A 21,625-nucleotide genomic window follows, 5' to 3' on the forward strand; every position below is an offset into this window, starting at 1 on the left:
TGCTGGTCCATTCCTTTCCTTCACGGAGGCTTGGGTAAGTTCTGTCTATATATATATATATATATATATATATATACAGAAAGAATCAGAGTGCGCTATAATAAGTACAACATTTTAAAATACAAATATTTAATAAAAAAGCCTCCAAAAGGCTGAGACATACATAATAATACAGTCACTGCCTTTTGGAGGCTTTTTTATTAAATATTTGTATTTTAAAATGTTGTACTTATTATAGTGCACTCTGATTCTTTCTGTATCTCTACCCTCTTTGGTCCCAGCTAACAGGGGGCTCCCAAAGGTGCTGCTTTTCGCTATTAGTGCGCGGTTTCTGGTATTCTTTGCTTATTTATATATATATATGGGAAACAATTGTAAGATGGCGCCCTTTAAGGTGACCTTACAGATTAGGTCAAACAAGCCTTCAAGTAATCCTTAAACTTTCTAAAAGTAAATAAAGTAAAGTCCATGAATTTTCAAGCGTTTATTAAAAGTCTCTTTTTTTCACACTCGGTATTGGTGGTTGGTTCAGACCATTAAAAGGTTCAGATATTTCAAGATAGCAAACAAATATTCCCAACGCGTTTCGTCCCCACACGGGACTTCATCAGGGGTTCGCTACAAACATATATAAAAAAAACATATTTTTAAAATACTGGTTTTGACAGTTTGTACAGGTTCAAGTAAAAAATAATATACATTTCATTCAAAGAACTTTACTTTAAAATACATACACAATGATTAATTTGGCTATCCTCATGAAATATTATTTAAAGAGAGGATTTAAAGGAATAGACAAGGGAACAGGTGATAAGGAACAGAGAACAAAAAAACATCATGATCCAGGATGGTTTGTATATATTGGATTACATACCAGATTGTGTAAAAAATTACTTTCTACAGCTTTCACAGAAGTTACTTTCAACAGATTTTGTAGATGGAGTAAATCTGCAATAGGAAGGTTCAATTTGATAATTAAATGTCACAATCTCTGGGATACCTAGAAGAATAATGCAATTATTTTTATTTTTAGACTGATGGAAAATAGACTCAGCTATCTGGATCCCTTATTTTAGTGGGGACCAGATCATTTTATTCTTATTGCAATATTTTCATCAAAAAGTTGTTTATTGCCTATTAAACCATAACAAAATAAGTAATTACTTACATAGTGACTCAGGCTAATTGCATACAGATGTTGAGTCCGTGTGTGAGCCTCTCAATATTCATACATGGTCTTGCCTACACATAAATACGTTATAAGAGAAGTTAAAGATGACAAATTGAACTATTCCCCCCATAGGGAGTTATATTAGCTGATCACATACATTCGTACCTTAAAAGGTTAAAAGTCTGTAGACATCACCATTTCTTGGTTTAAATCAGACAACTGATTTATCTTAAAGCCAGATAATATTCCTAGTAGGATATATTGTCTCTAATTGAACGAGAAAAATTATAGGATAAGTATCATCTGCGGTCTCACATGTTTTAACATGCAGTGGGGTATGAGGGGGTATATATACCTATGCTTGATTAAGATACAGGTGTATTCTGCACAGAATCTGAGTGACTCAGGGTACAATTCTCACTGTTTGATACAAAGAGGTTTTCTTTTTACTTAGCCATATACTTTGTAGGAAAAACCTTATTTAATATTTAGATTTACACTAATATTCATGTGTCCCACAGCAGTATTTTTCCTATGGTTAAAGGTAAGTAAGTATCATAACCGGGGGTACTTAGATACCATTAAAGGTAAATGGAGTATAGTTGGTTTCAAATGGCCTTTAACTTTTACTCCCATAGAAAAAAAAAATGCACATTCCCAAAAGTAAATATACATATCATTATATAGGGTGGACATTGGTAACAAAATATTACCTAAGCATGCTTTAATAAATGCAGAGTTTAGCATACTATCTGTGTATTTATAAAGAGGCTCACACACGGACTCAACATCTGTATGCAATTAGCCTGAGTCACTATGTAAGTAATTACTTATTTTGTTATGGTTTAATAGGCAATAAACTTTTTGAAACAACTTTTAGAAAGTATTTTTTTACACAATCTGGTATGTAATCCGATATATACAAACCAACCTGGATCATGATGTTTTTTGTTCTCTGTTCCTTATCACCTGTTCCCTTGTCTATTCCTTTAAATCCTCTCTTTAAATAATATTTCATGAGGATAGCCAAATTAATCATTGCGTATGTATTTTAAAGTAAAGTTCTTTGAATGAAGTGTATATGATTTTTTACTTGAACCTGTACAAACTGTCAAAACCAGTATTTTAAAAATATGTTTTTTTTATATATGTTTGTAGCGAACCCCTGATGAAGTCCCGTGTGGGGACGAAACTCGTTGGGAATATTTGTTTGCTATCTTGAAATATCTGATCCTTTTAATGGTCTGAACCAACCACCAATACCGAGTGGGGAAAAAAAGAGACTTTTAATAAATGCTTGAAAATTCATGGACTTTACTTTATTTACTTTTAGAAAGTGTAAGGATTACTTGAAGGCTTGTTTGACCTAATCTGTAAGGTCACTTTAAAGGGCGTCATCTTACAATTGTTTCCCACATCCTATCCATCCCCCATCCAACAGGGGAATTTGTAAGCCAGGCAGCCCAACTAAAATATCCAAAGTTCTGTGGCGCGAAACTAGAATGAATGCATCATAAAAAGTTTAAAAAAAAAAAATGGATTATATATATATATATATATACAATACTGTGGGGACCGGCACTCCACTCAATCAATCTCTTATGCTGTGGTGCCTTCCAAGATCCAAACCAGACCCAATATATGCGATGTGTGGGCGGCACTCAAACAGACTTTCCAAGGTAACTTTAAAATAGCCTTTATTCTCCGACGGCGTTTCGGGGCAATACAACCCCCGTTTTCAAGGACAGACAAAACATAACTGCACAGTTATGTTTTGTCTGTCCTTGAAAACGGGGGTTGTATTGCCCCGAAACGCCGTCGGAGAATAAAGGCTATTTAAAGTTACCTTGGAAAGTCTGTTTGAGTGCCGCCCACACATCGCATATATATATATACTAGGTGATTCATCGCGCCCTACGGGCGCTCTTCACACCGTCGTAAGGGGCTGCGCCCCCTTAATTTGTGAACGTTTGTATATGAGAAATATGGTTAGAATTGTATGAAAGATGCCCTGTATTGCAACTTAGGTGTCCGCGAATCGCGGGAGGGGGGGTCGCGGAGGGTGCCGCGAATTGCAGGAGGGGGGGTCGCGGGGGGTGCCGCGAATTGCAGGAGGGGGGGTTGTGGGGGGGGGTGGATGCTGCAAATCGCGGGAGGGGAGGGATTGCAGAGAATCGCGGGAGGGGGGTCGCGGGGTGGGTTGCCGCAAATCGCGGGAGGGGGGTTACGGCGAATCAAGGTAGGGGGGGTCGCGGGGGGTGTGCCGAGAATCGCGGGGGTGTGTGTGTGTGCCGTGAATCGCGGGAGTGGGGGTTGCGGGGGGGGGGGTGTGACGCGAATCGCCACAAGAAAAAATCAACACAGAAAGGTCAACACATGTAAATGTTGACATAAGTGTGGCACTTCATTGGTGTCCATGTCGACACATGAGAATGAATATGAAAATATTCAAAAAATGAAAAAAAAACTTCAAAAACTCATGTCAACCTTTTTCATTGTCGACCATATCCATGTCAGTGTTTTCCATGTGCAATTTAATTCTGGAGCTGCCGCGAATCACGGGGGGTGCCGCGAATTGCGGGAGGGGGGGGGCGCGGGGTTGAGTGCCGCGAATCGCGGGAGGGCGGGGTTCACAGGGGTTCCGGTGGGGGTTTGCCGCGAATTGCGGGAGGTGGGGGGTCACGGGGGGTGCCGCAAATCGCGGGAGGGGGGGTTGCAGGGGGATGTGACGCGAATCGCCACAAGAAAAATCAACACAGAAAGGTCAACACATGTAAATGTTGACATAAGTGTGCCACTTCATTGGTGTCCATGTTGACACATGACAATGAATATGAAAACATTCAAAAAATGAAATAAATCTTCAAAAACTCATGTCAACCTTTTTCATTGTCGACCATAGCCATGTCAGTGTTTTCCATGTGCAATTTAATTCTGGAGCTGCCGCGAATCACGGGGGGGGTGCCGCGAATTGCGGGAGGGGGGGGGGTTGCGGGGGTGGGTGCCGCGAATTGCGGGAGAGCGGGGCTCATGGGGGTTCCGGTGGGGGGTTGCCGCGAATTGCGGGAGGGGGGGGGGTCGCGGGGGATGCCGGGGTGCCGCGAATCGCCGGAGGGGGGGTTGCGGGGGGTGTGACGCGAATCGCCACAAGAAAAAATCAACACAGAAAGGTCAACACATGTAAATGTTGACAGAAGTGTGCCACTTCATTGGTGTCCATGTCGACACATGACAATGAATATGAAAAAATTAAAAAAATTAAAAATAAATCTTCAAAAACTCATGTCAACCTTTTTCATTGTCGACCATAGCCATGTCAGTGTTTTGCATGTGCCATTTAATCCTGGGGCTGCTGCGAATTGCGCGCGGGGGGGGGGTGCCACGAATCGCGGGAGCGGGGTCGCAGGGGGGGTGCCGCCAATCGTGCAAGGGGGGGTCGTGGGGGGGTTCTCTTTGCCGCGAATCGCGGGAGGGAGGTCGCGGGGGGGGTGTTTTTTCCGCGATTCACGGGAGGGGTGGTCGCGGGGTGGTGGTTATGCCGCAAATTGCGGGAGGGGTCGTGGGGGGGTTCTTTTTGCAGCGAATCGCGGGAGGGGGGGTCGCGGGGGTGTTTTTGCTGTGAATCGCGGTAGGGGGGTCGCGGGGGAGCGGGTGTTTTTGCAGCGAATCGCGGGAGGGGGGGACGCGCGGGGGGGAGGTTTTGCCGCAAATCGCGGGAGGGGGGCGCTCACCTGGTGGCTGTGGAGTAGCAGTGCTGGGCAACATGGGAAGGCAGTGGGTGTCTGGCACTGTCTGTGGGCTCACTGGGCTGGTTCTCTGTCACATACCTCCCAACATGACCCTCTCCAGGAGGGACACAATGCTCTGTTTCTAGACTTCCCCTTAATGTATGATTGCCATCACCTGTTTTAAACAGGTTAATTTCTCAGAAAGGTGTTCAGCACAGATGAAGGCAATCACACATTAAGAGGAAAGTCCAGGAACAGAGCGTTATAGACACAGACACCCACTTTGAGTGACAGATGTAGCCAAATATATAGGAGATATATATATATATATATATATACATATACATATACATATATATATATATATATATATATATATATATATATATATATAAAAACAGAATATCCAGAGGATATAGATGGCAGCACTCCTGATGTCAGTAAACGATGATAAATTTGTGACAAAAGTGTTCACAAAGAAGACGGACAAAAACACTTTATTAGACTTTTCGAGTTTTCACCCGGCACCCCTGAAGAGGAGTTTACCCTTCTCCCAACTTGTTCGAGTAACCCGGATTACCTCTGAGAGAGATGACCTTCACAGAGACCTGCAACTGATGGCTAATAAATTCTTAGAACGTGGGTACAACAAGATGGAAGTGACGGCTGCGGTAGAGAAGTGCTTGGACCTTGACAGAGAGACCTTATTACATCCCGGCTCCAACTTGAAAAACATCAACAGAGTGGTTTTTCCAACAACCTATTCTACAAAGTCCAAGTTGATTAAAGCGGCAGTTACCAAACACTGGCACATTATAAGTACAGACCCAATCATTGGACCTGACTGTACCCAGTTACCGCTATTTAGTTTTAAACGCAGCCCCAATCTCAAACAACGAATCACATATTCTGACATTAGTCCCTCTGTGAGTTCAAACAACACATGGCTAAGAAGACCAACCGGATCATATAAATGCACAGGATGTGCGAACTGTCCCTTTGTCATCACGGGAGCACATCTTATACATCCTGACACGGGTGTAAAATATAAAATATTTCACCGGTTGAATTGTGAATCCAAGTTTGTAATCTATGCCATCGTATGCCCGTGCAAGAAAATTTACATCGGTAAGACCATTAGAATGGTCAAGGAGAGGATCTCCATGCACAGGTCCTCAATTAAAAAGGCATTAATCAGCATTGACCAAGCCACCCCACCAGTGGCCCGCCACTATCATGAAGCAGGACACTCTCTACGTGATTTCTTCTACATCCCGGTAGACCACATACCGCCGTTGCGGAGGGGGGGTGATAGACATAAAATTCTTCTCCAAAGAGAATGTCAATGGATGGTACTTATGTAATATCTGGGCTCCCGTTTTTCTAATGAGACCGCGTCCCCTTGCGGGGCTCGCTGCGCTCGCCACGCTTCGGGCACGGTGGCTCGCTGCGCTCGCCACACTATATAAAATCAACTCCATGCATAGTTGGATAGTAGGGGTATGAAAAAATGGGGTGCATTTAACATGGGAGCCCAGATAATACATAAGTACCCAATGGATAAAGAAACTTGCATCTTTATCACCCTTTGGCTTAAACGAAGAGTTCCCATTGTCATCCTTCTTATAGATCTTCAACTGCTCTCTTATAATAGATGACCCTCAGTCTATAATTCTGAATTATTGCTTCTAAGTCAAAACATCCCTCAATGGATGAACAGAAATTAACTATGCTACATATGATGATTGTCATTGATATCCTTTGATATGGGTGTCTTCCCTTCAGGAGATAGGGATATGGTATGCGTTGCTTCCTTATATATTCCTATATTTTTGTAACACCCTCAGCACTTGTTGCTGATTTTTTCTTCACTTTTTCTCTTTATATATTTTTGGTATTTGGTTATTTATGTGTATTTTTATTAGTCATTTTTTGATTGGTGGTCATAGATTGCGTGGCTCCTCAACTACTGTGATGCATATGCCTTCCCAATTACCCCTACCCTTTTCTCTATGTACACTCTACTTTTCTTATGCTCGAGGGTCTTGAGGTGGTCCCCAAGGGTTATAGACCGCTTCCCCGAATCCTGATGAGGCTCGGCTCGGTGGGCGACACTGATTGGTGTCAACTAACTGTAGCGACGAGATACCAGGTGATGAATTGATATATTATGTGTACCTGACAGCTGCCCTCTAACAGCATGTATATACCTGATGAAACTCGGCCCCGATGACCCTGCTTACTGCAGCGTACATTGGTGGCAGCGGGTTACCAGGGCAACGTTACAAACTAGCTGTCTAAATATCGCGTCATGATGACGCTGAGGCAAGGGAGGAGCTACCTTCCTGACACGGAGGTTTCCCCGGCGTCTAGTTGAACGGGTGGATGCGCGATGACGCTATGACTCATCGGACGCACGCCCACGTCACACAGGCTGGGCTCCGTGACACGCACGGAGGTGTGTACTGTTCCATGGTCCCTGATTGGAACAAAAACCGGATACTCCATATTTGGAGATCCGGGAGGTGGCAATATGCATACAGTGTAACGGAGTAACGCAATTGGACCCAATGAATTACACAGTGTGGTGTGAATTAACCTAATTACTGGTGGCTATATATACGTGTCTGGGACACTGATTTAGTGTGGGTCAGTCCAGGATGAAGGCTGGATAAGCCGAAACGGGCTCCGTTGACTGCCGTAATGGTGACTATGTTCTACTCATTGAATTGAGACCCATGTCTTGTTGTACCTGCTTATTCCATCAGTTGCAGTTGTACCCCAGCAATATATGCTAATCCAAAATGTCAGGTGACATATGAAATAAAAACTTTTTTTACAAGTATCATCAGGAGTGCTGCCATCTATATCCTCTGGATATTCTGTTTTTCTACAAATTCGTCAGGCTGATTTGCACCCGCTATATTATTAATTGTAATGAGTGCTTACTCCCCCAAGGTTTCTCTCTCTCTATATATATATATATATATATATATATATATATATATATATATATATATATATATATATATATATATATATATATAGCAACAAATTTGCAGATGGCACTCACAAGGTTAAACAAAGTCTGCACGGCGGCAGAAATGATGTGAACAAACGGAATCAACACAGGCTTGTGTCAACGTTTCGGGCAAAGCCCTTTATCAAGACAAGATATATATATATATATACAGGTTGAGTATCCCGTATCCAAAATGCTCGGGACCAGGAGAATTTTGGATAACGGATTATTCCGTATTTCGGAATATTTTAATATTTCAATGATGTATTTTGAAGTATCTTGCATTTATGCTGTATAAACACATAATATACACACAAATATATTTTATAACCACATAAAATACACACAAACATATTTTAATTGTTCAAAAAACAAGGTTTCAAAACGTGAAACAAAATGTGTGTACTATCTCAGCAGTGAATTTGAATGCCAAGCAATCATTGTCTTGCACATATATAGTGCCAGTTACATATCATGTCCCCAGTGATGCTGTTACATATGTCCCCAGTGAGTTTTTAGCAAAAAAAAAAAAAAATTTTCACTTTCTGGAATGTCCGTATTTCGGAATAATTCGGATAACGGATATTCGGATTTGGGATACTCGACCTGTATATATATATATAGATACAGAAGTACCAACACACTCGCCATTCCTAGGAATGGGGTGCAAACAGCACCCACATCCCAGGGTGGGGTGTGGTGGCCTGTGACCACACACTCTAGTAAATACAAACACAGGGGGCCCAGCACTCACTACAACAAACTAACTCACCTTAACATTCAAATAATCAAATAATCAATAAATAATCAATAATTTATTTATTGATTATTTGATTATTTGAATGTTAAGGTGAGTTAGTTTGTTGTAGTGAGTGCTGGGCCCCCTGTGTTTGTATGTATATATATATATATATATATATATATATATATATATATATATATATATATATGTGTGTATGTGTAGATGATGTGCTGAAAGCTGGTTTGTGTTCAGTTGTACGCTGGTTTTTTTGTTTGAACTTCCTTTATTTACTATGTCGCTATGTCGTTGTTAAAACAACTTCTGTGAAATAATATTGCCACCAGCAGGTCATATTTCTCTCACATATGATTTAGGCAGATTTTATTTCATAACAACATTTTAAAAGGTTCTAAATAATAGATCTAAGCTTTACTATAATATTCTCATCTGCTTCGTTTAAGTTTTATATATTCCAAAATAATAATCAGGTGCTCATATTTTGCCAATATGAAAGCATGTTGGCTAAAACAATAGTAATTACATATGACATATCATCATTTGTGTTGTAAAGAATTCTGTGTAACAATGAATCATAAACCTTTTATCATTAGATTCAGAAGCTATAATTGGTTATGACTGCAGTCCAATATTTAGCATATAGTGGAAAGCTTAAGTTATCATTACTCCATCTTAAGTATCCATTGCTGCCAATGGGGACCCAGGCTTTGCTGAATCCAAACCAGGTTGTAGTGCTATGTGCATGCACAGACAACCCCCATTCATTTAACAATAACCCAATACTGGCAGCGCTAGGTTGATGGGAACAGGATACAGACTTGCATTACAGGGGCGGAACTACCATGGGTGCAGCAGGTGCATTGCACCGGGGCCCTTAAGGACTAAGGGGCCCGCGCCATGCAGCATATCATTATCTTGGGTTGGGGAGGCGGAGGAGGGGGGCCCAAATTACATTTTTGCACCTGGGCCCACCACTCACAAGTTCCGCCCCTGTTGCATTAGGTCAACAGTCATAAGACGGCCATTATTTGTCAGCATGCATTAGGTTGACACGGACAATAGGGGTTCACAAGCAAAAAGTCAATGCAGTAATTTGTGACATATTGAAAGGACGATATGAATTTTTATTTTTATTAAACTTTTTAATACTTTGGCATTCATATGGACTATGAATGGGAACAGTAAAGTTTGCTGACCACTTTCCATAGTAGGAGACTATGGGGATTATTCTGGTTCACTCCTTCTGGCAAGTTCCTACTTAGATGAACAAAAGCATGTGTAATGCAGGTGGGGTAGATGTTACTTGTGCAGAGAGACTTGGGTGGGGTTTTACTACAAAGTGAGATCTATATTGCAGTGTAAAAATAAAGCAGTCAGTATTTACCCTGCACAGAAACAAAATAACTCACCTTAATCTAATTCTCTCTGCACATTTTACATCTGCCCCCCCCAATGCAGTGCACATAGTTTTGTCCATTTAAGACGGGATTTGCCAAAAGGAGTGAATAAACCCTCTATGTACAGCAGTGCGCGGTGATGATTAGCGCTCATTGCGGAAACGGAAAAAGTGAGGTACTTTGAGCTCAAAATTGCCTAGTGTGTATGGACCTTAAATTGTAGTGATATCAAAAATGTATACCTCTATTTGTTAATAAGTTTTATCATTAGATGGAACCCAAAATATAATATTTCCCAATTCAACGCATCATCATCATCACACTGTATGTACTGTACAACAAAGTAGGCTTTGAGTGGTGCTATAATCTAATCACACATTTTGGTTGATGCTTTCCAATGCAGTTTTGCATTTGTTTGATATAATATCAATGGGAAAACATCTATGTCATATATTTCTTCATACATTTAAATAAATGAATAAATGTATAAATAAATCTAATGCCTCAAAGTGTAAAAACTAAATGTAAAGTAACTAACCCTTCATATTATTATGTTCTCTCTTTGATTAGTACGAATTTACAAATTCTTTCAATTCTCCTCAGCAAGTAACGCCCACGTAATATATATAATTCCCTTTCTTGTGAATATGCCAAAACTCTTCTTCGCTTTCTCTGAACCTCTCTGTATAATATTAGCTGGAACCGCTGTTTTGTCCCCATCTGACATTTGGAAAGCGGTTTCCATTGAAAGCAGTTATTCTATACCATGATGCATTAATTTCACAAGGAAACAAAGTGAATACAAAATATAAAACAAGATCTGAACAAAGGCAGAGAAATCTATGATAAGCTATCTATTCATCTCTACATCAGTTGTAGAATAATAGAAATAAAATCACACGTGCAAGCGTAGCATGGATAAGTTGGCTGTGACCATCCTGACAAACTGTCAAGTACATTCTTTCCCCTTTCTGAGGATGTGAGGCTGATGGTTTGATAACTTTGAAGACGGCATGGTGATAATTAGATGTTCAACAGGAAAAAAAAACACCATTGTGCGATGTTTCACGCTGAGCCACTTTTGGTATTATACAGACTATATTATTTTTGTGAGTGATAATTAGCTTATTAACATCACAATATATAACAAGTTTTTTTTTTTTTTTTTTTTTTAAAAGCACTACAAATACAAAATCCTGAGCTTGCAAAAACAAAATAACATTTAAACTTATGTACATAGTTTTGTGGAACTGCGGATGGTAGTTAGCACCAGTGGAGGCTCTAAAGCTGCCCATACACGCCCCGATACGGGCATGCGTTGTGGGCTTCAATAGCATTCATCACATTGCATTGCATATGCATGCGTTGTGCATGCAATGCAATGCGATGTGATGAGAACAAAGTATGTGCAAGCACATACTTTTTGTACTGTGCGATGAGGTGCCGCGGGAGCGCGCACCTCAAAGCACAGAACGCACAGCCCGGCATCGCAGCATGTATGGGCTGCTTAAGGGAGGGGCTGGAGCACAGCTTAAAATTTAAATAGGGGAGGAAAACCAACTGTCAATGGAATGGCTAGTGGAACTGGAAGTGTGGTTCCCCTATGTGAAATTTAAACTGTGCTTCACTTCCACCTCTGGGGCCCCTACTGGTTAGCACTGCAACTTCCAATGAGACAAGTTTTTACAGGTTGATATCCACTATTCAGTATGTGGCATTTGGTTCCCCTCATGTATTCATTGATTTCCTCATACATTTTCATGCCACAGTATTTGGTGGCACCGCGGGTAAATAGGCCTTTAAATAAACTGATCCTTGTGTGTTTTTGTAAAGCAGGCATTGATACGTCCAACACAATTAGGTGTTAAGCCCCATAGACACTAGAGGATACTGTAAAAGATATGGATCAGAAAGGGGCTTCTGAGCTATGTTTTTTAAAATATCTCTACTGTGTGCACTCAATATTATTAACGATGCATGCTCCAGCGCATTAACGACCCCCCCCCCCCCCCCCTCTGCTGAACATGCAGGCACATTTGGCTATAAAAGGAATGGTCTCTCTTTATTACTAATGGGAGACTGCTGCTGATTTGTTGTCTGTCTAAAAAGTAAACCAGCTTGTTAACATGTCACTCATTTGCATCAGGAATCTCTGGCAAGCTTTGTTCTAGGTTATTTTAGCCAAATATACCAAATTAATTTTAAATCTAATTATTGGCTTTTATTAGATGGTGAATGGGTTTAACTATGAAAAAAAACACACACACAGCTTTAAAGTATAGTTGCTTCAATAATATAAATAATTTTATGACAACAGACTGCAATAAAAAAAGTCTCTTTACATGGCTGATCCAAGGAGGGGGACAGTTGTCCCGGGCTCACACACACTCCTCTGAATCGCGCATGCCGCTGGAACTGAAATCAGAGCATGATTCTACTGTGTCTCTGATTTCCCCACTACATTGTTGCTGCCAGCGCCTAAGTCAGGGCTGGGCAATTGTGGCCCTCCAGATGTTGATGAACTACACATCCCAGGATGCTTTGCATTAGTTTTGCTATGTGTGCATGCTGAAACTGATGCAAGGCATGCTGGGATGTGTAGTTCATTAACATCTGGAGGGCCGCAATTGCCCAGCCCTGGCCTAAGTGCTGCTGAAGTAACTGTCAGCATCTTGCGGGATTTCACAATCACTGGGATTTCTGTGACGTACAGGAGCTTAATGTGAGGCGCTGCTATATCACCAGGGCAGCCGAGAGGAATGTCGGGCCCCGGTAAAATTTTGGGGGTGTGGCCTAAGTGTGTGTGGTGTGGGCACCTCCCACACTTAGGCCACACCCCCAAAATGTTTAGAGGTGGGTAAAAGAAAACTCTAAAAACTGTAATCTCAGATGCAGCACACACCTACAGCATGTGCTGTGCTGACAGCAGGCTTAGCATGACCTCTCACGCTGTCAGTGAGACACTCATGCTGAGCCTGCTGTCAGAACAGCACATGCTGTAGAAGTGTGTGCTACTGGTGATACCCGGGAGGGACGGAGGGGGAAGGGAGGGGTCGAACCAGGGCCTCTGCAGGGCCCCTTCAGCAAGCCTGGGCCCGGGTAATTAGTACCTGCTCCCCCCCTCTCTCGGCTCCCCTGTATATCACTCAGTTTAAGCTCCTTCCTCAGTGGCACCAGCAGTGTGTGACTGGCTGGCAGCAGGCTTTGAGCTGTGTGGCACCGGGCATATCTTTTATTGTGAATTATTCATAAACAACAGCACTATATACTATTTTCCATTAGGTAACTAACTTTATTAAACTGATAATATTTTGTGAGCTACCTTGTGGGGGAAATTTACCAAAATGGATTCGTAAAAAATAGGTGTATTCGTAGGCAGAAATACACCTATTTTTTACACATTTGTATTTTCGGGATTTACAATCCCGAAATTACAACAATTCCTATTCCTAAAGATGGAACATTTGTATTTGTATTCACAAATACGAATGTCTACACCATCAATAGAATACGACAGAAATCACCATTCAAAAGAATGGTGGTTTCTGATGTACTAAGCAGCCGTACTGATAATACGGCTGCTAAGTGGTGTAAAACACCCACGCAAATACGACAAGAAAATACACCTTGCTTTCCCTTTCGTATTTGCCTTTAGCCTGCATGTATCAGTCAGATCCGTGCAGGCTTTAGTGTAAAAAAATTGAAAAAAAAAATAAATATAAAAAAAAAATCGGCGCGGGGTCCCCCCCCACAGCTGTAACCAGCACCAGGCTGAAGGAGCCGGGGCCGGTAATTAAAAATCAGGGAACCCGACAAATAGGGGTTCCCCGATTTTTAACAACCAGCCCCAGGCTTCAGGTCCGGGGCTGGTTCCCAAAATACGGGGGACAAAATGACTAGGGGTCCCCCGTATTTTAAGAACCAGCCCCAGGCAAAACCAGCCAGCAGGGTAATGTCACAGCCGGGGGACACTTATGATATAAGGTCCCGTGGCCAAAACATTAACCCTACCGACCAGTCAGCCTGGAGAGGGGCCCTGGGGGTGTGGGGACCCCCCCAATGAAGGGGTCCCCCCCCCTCCAGGACTTACCTGACCAGGCTGAAGCCTGGTGCTGTCCTCGATGCCCCTGGGCGGTGGGCATTGAGCTGATAGTGGTGTAAAAAATAGAATAATCTATTGTCTAATACTGGGGCACTATGAGTCCCAGCAAGCCTCCCCCGCAAGCTGGGACTTGGAGAACCACAAGTCCCAGCCTGCGGGGCATTAAAGGGCCCGCTGGGTCTTGTAGTGCCACAGTATTAAAAATAATAAAATAACAAATAAATAAAATGACACACACTTAAAATAAAACTTTAATACATACAAAGCCCTTACATACTAATACTTACCTATCTTCTTTCCGTAGGTAGCCCTGGTCCTGATGTCCTGCAGTCCTGTGTCGGCGTTCTTCTTCATGTCTCCGTCGCTGTCGGCGATGGCGTCTGGAGTCCGACGAAATCCATGGAGGAAGCTGTGGAAGGAAACCATACTCACCTTTCCCAGGGCGACGTAGTCCAGGTAAGGGTCTTTGCAAAAAAAAAAAAAAACCGAGAACGCGAAACCAGCCGGACAGCAGAGAGCCGCACGGTGTTTGTGTACATCGTGCGGCTCCGCCTCACGAATGCCGCTATTGGCCGCAAGGCGGCCAATAGCGGCATTCGGGAGGCGGAGCCGCACGATGTACACAAACACTGTGCGGCTCTCTGCTGTCCGGCTGGTTTCGCGTTCTCGGTTTGTTTTTTTGCAAAGACCCTTACCTGGACTACGTCGCCCTGGGACAGGTGAGTATGGTTTCCTTCCACAGCTTCCTCCATGGATTTCGTCGGACTCCGGACGCCGACGCCATCGCCGACAGCGACGTCGACATGAAGAAGAATGCCGACACAGGACTGCAGGACATCAGGACCATGGCTACCTACGGAAAGAAGATAGGTAAGTATCAGTATGTAAGGGCTTTGTATGTATTAAAGTTTTATTTTAAGTGTGTGTCAGTGTTTTATTTTACTATTTTTAATACTGTGGCACTACAAGACCCAGCGGGCGCTTTAATGCCCCGCAGGCTGGGACTTGTGGTTCTCCAAGTCCCAGCTTGTGGGGGAGACTTGCTGGGACTCATAGTGCCCCAGCATTAGACAATAGATTATTCTATTTTTTACACCACTATCAGCTCGATGCCCACCGCCCAGGGGCATCGAGGACAGCACCAGGCTTCAGCCTGGTCAGGTAAGTCCTGGAGGGGGGGGACCCCTTCATTGGGGGGGGTCCCCACTCCCCCAGGGCCCCTGGCCAGGCTGACTGGTCGGTAAGGTTAATGCTTTGGCCGGGGGGACTTGTATAAAAAGTCTCCCCCCGGCTGTGGCATTACCCTGCTGGCTGATTTGGCCTGGGGCTGGTTCTTAAAATACGGGGGACCCCTAGTCATTTTGTCCCCTGTATTTTGGGAACCAGCCCCGGACCTGGAGCCTGGGGCTGGTTGTTAAAAATCGGGGAACCCCTATTTGTCGGGTTTCCTGATTTTTTAATTACCGGCCCCGGCTCCTTCAGCCTGGTGCTGGTTACGGCTGTGGGGGGGACCCCACGCTGTTTTTTTTTTTTTTTTTACACCTTGCAGCCTGCACGGATCTGACTGATCCGTGCAGACTGCCAGAAACATTCGTATTAGCGGCCGTATATATGGCCAGCTAATATGAATGGTTACACCATCGGAGGGTTACAAAGCAGTCGTATCTGACTGCTTTGTACATTCCCCTCCGGAACACGACTTTGCATACGACTGAAACAGTCGTATGCAGTCGTAGGGGAAATACCAATACGAAAAACTAGGTTTTTCATATTGGTAAATTTCCCCCATGATGTCTGATTTGAAGTATATGTCCATTCATTTAAACAAATGTATTAAGAGTCCCATTTTCTTTCCATTTTTGAAAATGTATTTCTTATGTTATTTGTATTTTCTTAAAATTATTTATTGCACCAAAGATTCATTGGTGCATTCCAAGTAAATACTTATAACATAAGTAATGGATTAATAGATAATCGGCAATGGCGATCACAGGGGGGGGGGGGGGTGTGCCGGTTCTGGTGCGCGCGCTACTGCTGGGGGGTTGCGCTACTGCCCGGGGCGGGGGGATGTTACTTACCCATCACCCGCCGTACCACCAGGCTGCAGGCAGCTCGCGGGTGACCTGCGGCCGCAGCTGGTCATAAAGAAGGGCAGGATAGCCCACAACAAATATGCCCGCCGCACCGCAGAGCTGATAGCACTGGCTCTGGTAGCATGGTCGGTGGCCCTGCCATATGGAAATCTGGACCGGCCCAGCGGGAAATGGCCCGGTTTCCCGACAGGCCAATCTGCCCTTGATGGTGATTTATTGTGTTGTTCTTTATAATATGCAAGATATTTGGAACGTTAGGGTACATTTTGTAAAGTGTGATTTGCATTTTGGTTTTCAAAAAAGTACTACTGTATATCGTCTTAAGAAATTGAACACAATCACAATGCTGATTGATAAATTATACTTTATTATTTATTTATTTTTTAAACCATTATATCACTTGTATTGATAGGGGCTGTTACAAGTCTGTTGTCCAGGGCCCCACAGACTTTGATCAAGCCCTGTCTCTCTATATCTACATTACATCTGTACAAGAACATCAACAAATGCTGTGTTCCTCTTCAAGTACATACTGTTAATACAAAATTTCACTGTCCCCTCTCTGCAAAACAGCTACAGTAAATGCCCTAAATACAACAATGGTTTCTTTCTATATCATTCATATAACCATTGTAACAGCTCACTAAAGATGTCACTGTTATTGACGAGCCCTGTCAGAAAGCCAAGGTTATGAAGTAGCTAAGAAAAAATGGCATCTTTCTCCAAAGCCTGCATGTTCCTGGGTTACAAATTATCTGAACCGTATTAGCAGAAACTGGACAATCAGATTTCTTCTGATAAATTAATTCAATGGAGAAATTAACATTTCCATCAACAGACTGATAGTGTTCTCCAGCCAACCTCATCAGATAGAAATTAAAACAATCCCACTCTCTCTTTTCCTGTTCTTATGGGCAGGGTGTAATATATTATTGTTGTTGTTATTATTATTATTATTATTATTATTATTATTATTAACAGTTATTTATAAAGGGCAAACATATTCCACAGAGAATATTTGAACATTCACATCAGCCCCTGTCCCAGTGGAGCTTAAATCTATATTCCTTACCACGTGTACACACACACACACACACACACACAGACATTCTAGGATTAATTTTGTTGGAGCCAATTAACCTACCAGTATATCTTTGGAATGTGAGAGGAAACTGGAGTACTTGGAGGAAACCCACACAAGCACGGGGAGAATATACAAACGCTGCACAGTTAATGCCATTGTGGAAATTGAACCCATGACCTCACCGACACATTCTACAGATCCACAGGTTGCCTGGAAAACATGCACCATTGGTAGATCTTGAGGACAGGTTTGGCCACCCCTGCTCTAAGCTATACTTTAAAAACAGGGAATGTTAATTTCAATTGTTGTTTCTTAGCTTCTTAGCCTCCTTCTGTCTAACAAGATACACCTCTTTGTCCTCATTATTCTGCGTCTGCTTAAATTTCAAAAAGTTGGCCTTTAAGAAATGTAAGCAGATGCAGAATAATGAGGACAAAGAGGTGTATCTTGTTAGATAGAAGGAGGCTAAGAAGGTAATCAGAGGTGCAAAAGCACAGGCTGAAGAGAAAATGGCCCAGTCAGTGTATAAAGGGGGGGGACTTTTTTTTAGGTATATAAGTGAAAGGGGGAAAACAAAAAGAGGAATAATAAGACTAAAGACAGAGGCCCTTATTCTGATCGATGCGGATATTCCCGCTTGCGTACGGGCCGCCGATGTTTATCCTCTGCGCATGTGCAGAGGTCACTCTGCGCATGTGCAGGCGATTTCGCCGCAAGGATTCTCTATACGCCGCACAGGGGGCGTAGAGGGGCGTGAGGGGCTACTTATCCTCATTACCCTATGCATACGCCCCGCGTTTCATGGGCGTTCCCATGCAAACGCGGGGCGTATGCATGGTAATGAGGCCGTGACGCGTGGGTACGGGGCGGGCATCTGACATCGCCGGATGTCAGCTGCCCGCCCCCATACAAGATTTCACACGGACAAGTGTCCGTGTGGTCTTGTGTTGCGGGACCTGGTGGAGCGTGCGGCCCTGCATTCGATGTTCGGCGACCATCGAATGCAGGGGCTGCTCCCACCATGGAGGAGGCGTATCCCCGTCCAATTTCATGCGGATCGCCACATATCCGCGTACGGACAGCAGGTGGCGATCCGTATGGAAGGCGGGGATTCGCCTGCACGGTCGCGGCCGCATATTCTGATCGGGCCGCACCGATCAGAATAAGGGCCAGAGAGTGGAAGTCTTCTTGAAGGGGACAATGTAATAGCAGATCATATTAATAATTATTTCTGCTCATTATTTACTGCTGAAAGAGAGGGGAAGGGGCCACAGTTAAGTTGCAAGTATAGTCAGAAAATTGAGGGAGAAACAAGTACATTTACAGAGGAGAAAGTCCTCACAGAACTCTCAATACTGAAAGTGGATAAATCAATGTAGCCAGATGGGATAAATCCAAGGATACTAAAAGAGCTTAAATGGGAGCTGGTAAAACCAATAACATAATTATTGAACCAGTCACTAGCTAAATGGAGTACAGTCAAAGGAGGGAAAGGTTACAAGTGGTGTACCCCAGGGATCTGTACTGTGATATTGCAAATGGAATTGAGGATAAATGTGCCTTTTTACAGATGACACAAAGGTATGCAACAGTGTAACACACCAGGAGGGGTAAAACAAATGATTGATGATCTAGGTAGATTAGAGGAATGGTCAAGAGCATGGTAACTATAGTTTAATGCCATAAAATGCAAAATCATGCACTTGGGTCTCAAAAATGTAAAGACTTAATCTATATAACAAGTTGAAGAGTGTGTGTGCGTCCGTCGCACTGCGGAGACACCATGGCACTCAGACACCAAATTCAGCAATAAGATACCTCTGGACCCGTTGATGTGCACCTCAAAGCCGTTTTGGGGAAATTTCACTTAGAAATTTAAAAAACCCCAAGTTTAATTATCCTTCATTAATGTTTTGGGGAAAAGACCGACGATCTGGGAAACCGTTGACGAAGGAACAACTCCACGCCTGATTTCATTTCTGTTATTGAGTATGAATGAAACATTCTAACATTATGGTGAAGGCTTTAAACACTTAGGAAATAACACACACAGTACACCACATACGCACACATTGCACACAACACACACATAGCACACAACACACACATTTATACGTAGAGCACCTCACACACTTACACATTGGACAGATACACACACACACAACACACCACATGCAGTACAATACACACACCCAAAAACAGTACAACAAACACACAGAACACACACACTTAAACATTGCCAGGATACGCACAGCACACTACACACACATATATACGTAGCACACCTCGCAAACTTACACATTCGGCAGATACACATAACACAACACACACACATAACACACCACTCACAGTACAACACACACCCACATTCACTACAACACACACCCAAAAACAGTACAATACACAGAACACACACACTTAAGCATTGCACAGATACACACAGCACACTACACCCACATAGATGTATACATAGCACACCTTACAGACTTACACATAGGGCAGATACACACAACACACACACGTAACATACCTCTAACAGCACAACACACACCCACATTCACCACACACACCCAAAAAACAGTACAAAACACACACTTAAACATTGCACAGATACACAAAGACATAACACACACATACTGTATATACATAGCACACCTCACACACTTACGCATTGGACAGATACATACAATACAATACACACAACCACATACACTACAACACACACACACATAAAAACAGTACAACACACACAAACACACAGAACACATAAAAATAATTTGCTGTTTATTTAACAGTCTGTACCGGCAAATAAAAACTGTACCTAATGTACCGTTTCAACTTTGTTCCCCATATCCGTCTCTCCAGTCCTCCAGCCTGTCACTGCGCTCCCCGACAAGTTGCACTGAGAAATCTTTGTCCTGGCCAATGCACCCATTGATCAATACAAAGTGGGTACACTGCACTCACCCTGTTAGTCATTTGGATATCAGGCACTGCTCTGCCTTAAGGGTTTCCCAGACTCTTTTGGTTCATAGATAATGTTTGGTCATGGGCATGAGCGCTGCATGCATTTGTTTCAATGTTATGAGTGTAAGAAGTTGAAGAATAAGACTGAGATGAAGATTTGTCACGTTAAAGTGTACAATTTACTCAATAAATCGTGAAAAATATATGTGTACATAGAAGTACAATCAAGAAATGAAAGTAGGATTAAAAAATAAATTCTGATTCAAACTGATAATTGTTTGGATGGCGGTGGGTTGCGAAACAAATCTATAGGTGGAGGGGGTATGGATATTGTGGGCATAAATGGTGTTTGGTACACCCAGTTGATGAGAAATTTTCACTACAGTGTCACCGTAGGGGGATTTCCAATTGGAGTTCAGGTGGTCTTTTAGGGACCCCTTTACAATCCCGTTGGTCTCTTCTGGAACCTACGGTCTCCCTCAGTGATTGACTATCATTAAGGGAGACCGTAAGCTCAAGGAGAAGAGACCTACAGGATTGTAAAGGGTCCCTAAAAGTCCACCTGGACCCCATTTGGGAATCCCCCTATGGTGACAGTGTGACCGTGACACTGTAGTGAAAATCCCATCAATTGAGGGCCCCCTGTAGGTGTAACAAACACCAATTATGCCCACAATATCCATACCCCCACCTATAGATTTGTTTCACAATCCTACTTTCATTTCTTGATTGTACTTCTATGTACACTTACATTTTTCACGATTTATTGAGTAAATTGTACACTTTGTAACATGGCAGTTCTTTTTCTCAGTCTTTTTCTTCAACTTCCTACACTCAAACCTTATCAATGTACCCATTGATGATTGTGATGGCTGGATCAGTGGATTGGCCCGGCGGGTGTAGGGAAGAATTTGGCCCATTGCACCCATTACCAGTGGTGCATTACAGTGGTGCGGGTAGCATGCGTCGCGTCATAACATCATGTGGCCAGGCCCGCGGACCTGCTCTCACACTCAGGGGCTGCCCCACTGTTTGGTAGAGATGCCCGGTGCATGTGCTTTACAGATCCCCAGACCTCAGACACTGCTGCAGGCAGGTTCGGTGAGGGGAGTGGCACTGGCAGGGAGCAGTCAATTTTTAATTCATTATGGCGCGGTGAGTAACGCCCACCCCAGTCCCACGCACTCAGCGCCTGTAATTACACACCCGACGACGTGGATAGTGGGGGTATGAAAAGGTCGTAGGACGCGTACCGCTGCGCTCGCAACGCTTCGGGTTCACGTTGTGGGGGGGTGGCGTGG

General features: G+C 43.1%; 1 long non-coding RNA gene across 1 annotated transcript; it reads right to left on the minus strand.

The window, feature by feature from the left end:
* Positions 1 to 427: 427 nt before the first annotated feature.
* LOC146062730 (uncharacterized) lies at positions 428 to 1,549 on the minus strand. The gene is made up of 5 exons (XR_014471492.1): positions 1,527 to 1,549; positions 1,337 to 1,438; positions 1,169 to 1,242; positions 875 to 1,000; positions 428 to 618 (listed from the first exon to the last, which is right to left on the minus strand). It is a non-coding gene; the product is annotated as an uncharacterized LOC146062730 (long non-coding RNA).
* Positions 1,550 to 21,625: the final 20,076 nt, after the last annotated feature.

The sequence above is a fragment of the Crinia signifera genome, chromosome 3 (assembly GCF_055691185.1).
Source record: "Crinia signifera chromosome 3, ASM5569118v1, whole genome shotgun sequence".
Taxonomy (NCBI): Eukaryota; Metazoa; Chordata; class Amphibia; order Anura; family Myobatrachidae; genus Crinia; species Crinia signifera.